We start from the raw sequence: 6,764 nt of genomic DNA, 5'->3' as shown, positions 1-6,764 counted from the left end.
ATCAGCCCATGCGGGGTCCCACCCCCACTCTGGCCCCCATCCCAGAGAAGCTGCCACTGCCATTGGCGGCGGTGGGATGGGGGTGGGGTGGGGTAGCGAGTGTCTGGATGTGGAGCCGGCGCTCCGCTCCGCTCCACCCCACTCTGTGGGGCCCCCCAAAACACAGGGCCTGGGGTGGTCACCCCAATTCACACCCTACTAGGGACAGCCCTGTGAGTTGGAGAGGAAAGAGCTATGTGAAAATGTAATATCATGGCGGTATAAGGGATATTGATTATAACTGTGTTGGTGTAAAGGCATAGGCAGACAAAACTCGTTGGGTAGAGGTGATATCTTTTATTAGACCAACTAAATAGTTGCAAAAATTATTTTTCCTTGCAAGCTTTTGGGCTCGCACAGTTCGTCAGGAAAAGAAGAAATCAAAGATGGCAAGAGCTCTCACAGGTAGAGAAGAAGCTTCATCTGGCAAAGGAGAAATCAGAGATTACGAAAATTTGACGTAGCAGTCAAGGTATTTGAGGGTTTCAGATAGCATGTTGAATTTGGCTTCTTTCTTCTTCATGTTGTGAAGTTTCCATTTCAAAAAACAAAACACAATATCTTCTATTTTTCAGAGATGTTGGTTGTAGCCCTGTTGGTCTAAGGGCATACGCAAACGCAACTCTTTGGGTAGAGGTGATATCTTTTATTAGATCAACTCAAAGAGTGGTGGTGTAAGAAACAGCTTTCAAACAGGCATGCAATTAAATTTTCTGCCTTGTGCCATCATTTTTTGTCATTCTCTTGTTAATTTTTCTGGCTTGCACTTTGCAGTAAGAATTGAAAGTCAGTTTTGAGAGGATGAAAATAGATATGAAATGTCTTAATTTGAATAAAAAATCTATGTATGCCTGTATTGGATGCAGTGTAATTGCTTTACAAAATATAAAAGTTCTTTGAAAGGAACTGATTTGTTTAAAAAAGACAAATAACTGCCCATCATATGTGATTCTCCCAGTTCTCAAAAATTCCAGGGAGAGGCAATAGAAGCATTTGCTTCAATTTGATTTCATTTCCTTTTCTGTCCCTGCTCTTTCCTTTTATTGGCTGAGTGTTAGCTGCTTATCAGCGAATGTAGTAGGATTAAGTTCTTAGGGTTGCAACTAATTAAACAAGTGAAGATCATTTTGCATGTTATTAACCATAAATGGAGAAGAACTGTCAGTATTTCAGGAATTCCCCACTTTCTTCCCCTTCTATCCAGTTTATGATTTTCACAAACAATTTTATTCTGTTCTCAGAATGTATGAAAAAATGACTATTACATTCAGAGAGCCAGTTGGAATCTATACCAAGGTAATTTGGGATAGAATGTGGCTCCCAGTCTTATTGTGCGTACGTTATGGGTGACAGTGGGATGAAAGTTGGGGTGAAGAGGGACTTAAACATTACCTTTCATTTCAAAGGCGGAAATAAGATTTTTTCCCTTTACTTGTTTATATGAAATATTTCATTAAGCAATAACTTTTTATTAGAAAGTAAGACTTTAAAAAAAGGAGCCTAATATACAGTTAGACATCTAAATCATCTTATTTTCAAAACGTTGAGCACCTAAAAGCTATACAAAGGCCTAGTTCAGTACAAGACTTAAGTCTATACCTTATTTTAAGTGCTTGAGTGCCCTGATAGTACATCAACAGAGTTGCTCACACATTTAAAGTTAAACAGTCAAAGCAGTGCTAGATTGGGACCATAGTATTCAGAACCTCGAAAAGGACTGAGGCTAAAGTTAGTGAGAGCTGTTGAGGATTGAGATTTAATAACTGGCCAACCCAACTTTAGGTTTCTGTTTTTGAAAATTGTGCCCAAAATCCATTCTGGCAGCCGGAGAGAGTAAATGAATGGAATTTAGCGCAGGCTGATGGTAGTCACACCTGCTTAAATGGTCAAATGCTGCTGCTTTCATAATAACTCTGACCTAGAGCATCACCACTTACTTAAGGGTCTAGGGGAAGGGTCAGAGGTTTCCATTACAGAGATGTTGCCCTGCAAATTATTGGGTGGATTGACTTTTCCAGCTTCTCTGCAGAAAATGCTTGCTGCCTAACTCCAAACCTAGGAATTTCATTCTGTGTGAAAGCCCTGAATCCATTGTACTGGTGCCTAGGCAGTGAGTCTCCACTGCCTACAACTGTGCTGGCACACCTGAGAAGGAGCTTCATAGACATAATGCAGTCTTGGGTATAAGAAAATAAACTTCAAGCTTTATCTTTGCTGACTAATTCTCCTTGGGCTGGAAGGAAAAAGAATATAAAAAATACCATACTGGGTCAGACAACAGGTTAATTTAGACCAATATTCTGTCTCAAGAGCAGCATGGACCAGATGCTAAGGAAGAGAGTATTTATGCAGTTTATCCTGACTGGGCTGTCCCCTGCCCTTTTCCTTTACAACTGCCGACTTTTAGAGGTCTAAGAAGTCCTAAATTGGAGGTTGCCACTCTGTATTATGTTTAATACCTACTGATGGTAATACCTAATACCACATTTACCCAAATATAAGATGGCCCTGAATTTAAGCTGAGTCCCCAAGTAATTAGATTTTATGCATAGAAAATGTATAAATGCATTATAATTTTCCATGTATAGAATCTCATTATTGGATAGTCTTCTTTAATCCATCCCTCCCCCACACTGCTGTAGTGGGGCACGCAGCGGTGGGCAGGTGATGTGGCAGTGAAGCAGTACAACACTGGGTAAGCACCTCTGTATGCAGTATTGTTGCTGTAGCCATCTGTGATTAGATGTAGATCCTCAACCATCTCCTGTGCAAGTAACAGAGAGAGCCTTTGGAAATCAGAAGGCAAAGTATGTTTCCCCTAAATGTTATCCAGATATCAGTCTGTTCTGTGACAGCATAATGGGAAGAATTCTTCAAGGTGGTGATGTGCCCAACCCTTTTCCTGTCTCTAATGAAGTCAAGCAATGCCTACTTTTAGAACCTCATTTGCTCTTTTACTTGCATGTTCCTTTGGGAACTCGGACAAAGGAGGTATATCATAGAAAATTAGGGTTAGAAGGGACCTCAGGAGGTCATCTAGCCCAACCCCTTGCGTAATTCTTTCCTGTTTGTGAGCAGCAGTTGAAGAAGAGCATGGCCCCTAGTTGGCCTTTCCACCACTTGCACTAGAAAGTTGTCTCCAATGCTCTCCAAAAACTTGCTGGATTTCCTGTGCACTGCTGTATTACTCTCCCAGCAGAAGTCAGGGTGATTAAAGTCCCCCATGAGAACCAGTGCCTGTGGTCGGGAAACTTCCGCTAGTTGTATAAAGAAAGCCTCATCTACCTCATCCTCCTGGTCGAGTGGTCTTTAGCAGACCCCCACCACAACCTCACCCTTTTTGCTGTCTTCTCTAACCTTAACCCAGAGACTTTCAACAGGCCTGTTTCCAGTTTCATACTGAGCTCTGAGCAATCATACAGCTCTTTACATATAGCGCAACTCCTCTTCCTCTTGTCCCTTGCCTGTCCTTCCTGAGCAGTTTGTACCCATCCATGACATTACTCCAGTCATGTGAGCTATCCCACCAAGTCTGTTATTTCAGTCACATCATAGTTCCTTGACTGTGTGAGGGCTTCCATTTCTTCCTGCTTGTTTCCCAGGCTCTGTGCATTTGTGTACACACACCTGACGTGATTAGCCAATTGCCCTACTTTCTCAGGAAGAATGAGGCCTCCCTTGTTGCCCCCTCTTGCTTCTGCTTCCGCCAGGTCCCCTGCTCCCCTACTTACCTCAGGACTTTGTTCTCCATCCCCTGGCCAACCTAATTTAAAGCTCTTTTCACTAGGTTAGTAATGTGTTAGGATGGATGTTTGATTTGTACAATTGCTGCCCACAGTCCAAAACTAAGACTTCTGAGGAATTAGTCTGGGAGGTCTTGTACCCTTCTTGTCTACATGGGCCATGCCCAGATGAGCGTGAATATTTGGTTCCCTGGGGACAAGTAGAAATGGCACTCTTTGTACAGCTGCTACATGTCCCTAGGGAATGCCTGTGCCATGTGTGCTCTGGTGCACAGCAGGTTACCCTGGGTGGGGTAGGAGAAGCTGGGGCCAGCAATTGTGCTGGTCCCAGCAGCCTTACCTGGGGTTCTGGGGTCTGGGAAAGCTGGAACTGCAGCACTCCTGCAACTGGGAGCCTGGCTGGCAGCCGGAGCATGGCTTCTGGTTTTGGGCAGCATGCACTGCATATCTCCCGGGGTCAAACCCCCTCCTCCCCTGCGCTACATGGTAGCAGCATGGAGAATGCCTGAATGTGTGGTGTGTGGTGCCACAGATGGGTCTGTGTCACGTCCGCGCTTGTCTAGATGCAGCCACAGAGGCAGCTCTCCAAGTAGTCAGGAACCATTTTTTCAGGTGCTTATAAGAATATTTATCTTGCTATTAATCTGAAAAAAAGACTGAAGGCATCATACCTAGCCTGATCCTGGAAAACTCTGTGCCACCTAAGATCACTACTGATGGATACCCATTGTCCGTGGTGAACAAGCTTGTACACCCAGGGAGTACCCTGTCACAATAGGTGGTCCTAGTTGATGAAGTAAAGTGCACTGCTCAAAGCCAACAGGGCTTTTGGAAAGTTATGGTGAGGGCATTACATTGACAACAAAATTCAAGGTCTACATGGCAACAGTTACCCCTTTTTTATTTTTGAGTGTGAGAATTGGACCACTTAGAGCTGCCACATTAGGAAACTTGGCCATGTACACTTAAGTTGCCTCAAGAAAGATCATGAAATTTCACTGGTGGCATTAGGTACCAAACACGGAGGTCCTAAAAATAACAAATATGAGAATACAGACTACAAATCATCAGGCTACAACAGAGCTCAGCAGGTAAAAGGACAAGGAAGTGATTTTGATGGGTACGATGATGTTTTGGTTGGCAATGCTGGCAATTGAGTTAAAGACTGAATAACATAGTTTGGTATTTTCTTTAGTATTAGTGAATGTGGGTGGGTGGGAGAGCGGGGAAGGGTCTGCTGGTGCTGCATAGCTGTGTTGAACTCGGGAGATAAAGCAGACAAGAACAGATGCATAAGTTTCAGGAAGACAGGAGGAACAGCATGAGCGGTCACTGGAAGTGATTGAATAACTGCAAATTGAAAGACAGGGAATATTAGTAAGGAGGTAAATCAAATCATAGTTTAAGGGATTTTCACACATTGGATAGGATTAAAGAATTGAATTAGAAAGCAAATGGAATTTTCGGCAGAAGGTGCAGAGCACAAATACAAATATGGAAACGATTGGTCTGAACTCCTCTGGTGTCATCCCGTTTGGGATCATACTGTTTCCTTTCCATTACAAGTTTTTGCGTATCAAGTCTAGTAAGCCGGGGGTAGGGGGGAAGATTAAGTATTTTGTCCTTTCAGTTGTTGGCCCGTGTCTCTTTAAATTGTGAGCATATCTTAACAAATAAAGCTGCTTATTTAACTGAATTTTAATTGAGCAAGCAGATAAATAATTAAAACCTCTAATTTATCTGAAACAACCATTTTCAGTCTCTTGCTACTCTGTTAACAGGAAAAGAAAAAGGAACTCCAGCTTCCTGTTGTTGCTGCTTGAAGCTTATTCTAAATAAATGTCCCAATATATCCTTTGCTGTTGCAGATTGGAGTCATGGACCTCTGATAACAGACTTGGCAACCTGCTAAATAGGAAGCTATATATCAGCCTTATGCCTTTGTTGTATTAGGAAAATGCACTTGGTGAATCTTATGAAAATGTTTATCTTTGATCTAAGTGGCAGGAGAGGATGAAGTGCACAATTATTATTATTTACTTGTTTTATTTTACAAAGTGGGTTATTTACTACTTTTTGGTAAGAAACAAACACTGATTTCCTCCCCCACCGCATTTGGATATTTCACACATTGATTAAAATCAGCCTTGATTAAAAAACAAACAAACAAACAAAAAAACCCCTAACATAATGAAAATGGAATTCCTCTGCTGTCTTTTAAAGAACACACGACCATCTCACCCACTGAAGCTAGAGAGAGAACTGATCAAATATACTTACTTTCATACCTGAGATAATTGCTTCTGTCTCTGTTTATCAAAACAAGGGATGAAGGGTCTCTGACAAGGCTGAGAAGTCTTCTCACCAGACAGTTACTGCCAGTCAGTGATAAACTTTGAATACTTTTACACGTATTTTCCCTTTGTATTCAATTAAATCACATTAATGAAAATGGAAATTACACAGTTGCTCCAGGGTCTGGAGCAACCTGCTAGTATGTGGCACAGGTTCTGAACTTGAGAGATGAGCACCTATCCTTGGCAAATGCTCCCCTTCCACTGCCTCCCTCTCCCCAGTCATCCACAGTTGTAGAAGGGAGGGATTCCAGGTGCACCACTGGCATGTGTCTGGTGTTTTAGGGGTCCAGGAATATTTGCTAAGGGCCATGTAATGTGGAGATGGGGGCAGGCTGCATGGGAGAGTGGACTGTATAAGTGTTTTTCAGGAATCTAATATATGCCTGAGAGATTGTTAGCAGTTGCAGAGCTTAGATTTGCTGAAATGAGTCTTTGGTTCTATGGATACAATACCAGCTTCTGAACATAACAATAGGCAGACAAGGTTCCTTGGGTGAATTTGATATCTTTTATTAGACCAACCCAAATGGTTGGAGAATAGTTATTAAGCAAGCTTTCGGGTTCAAAAACCCTTCGTCAGGCTAAGGACGCTGCAGCAGTTGCTGTGTGCTCTTCCTGGATGGAA

At 42.5% G+C, this 6,764-nt stretch overlaps 1 protein-coding gene across 1 annotated transcript in view; it reads left to right on the top strand.

The window, feature by feature from the left end:
• Positions 1-373: 373 nt before the first annotated feature.
• PLCL1 (phospholipase C like 1 (inactive)) overlaps positions 374-6,764 on the top strand; it is a 140,988-nt gene continuing 134,597 nt past the window's right edge. The window contains exon 1 of the mRNA XM_059727223.1: positions 374-511. The gene's annotated coding sequence lies outside the window, so the exon portion shown is untranslated. The remainder of the gene's footprint in view (positions 512-6,764) is intronic.

This window comes from Alligator mississippiensis, chromosome 4 (genome assembly GCF_030867095.1).
Source record: "Alligator mississippiensis isolate rAllMis1 chromosome 4, rAllMis1, whole genome shotgun sequence".
NCBI classification, from domain to species: Eukaryota; Metazoa; Chordata; order Crocodylia; family Alligatoridae; genus Alligator; species Alligator mississippiensis.
Note: the sequence above shows the minus strand (reverse complement) of the source record. Positions and strands in the feature narration are given on the sequence as shown.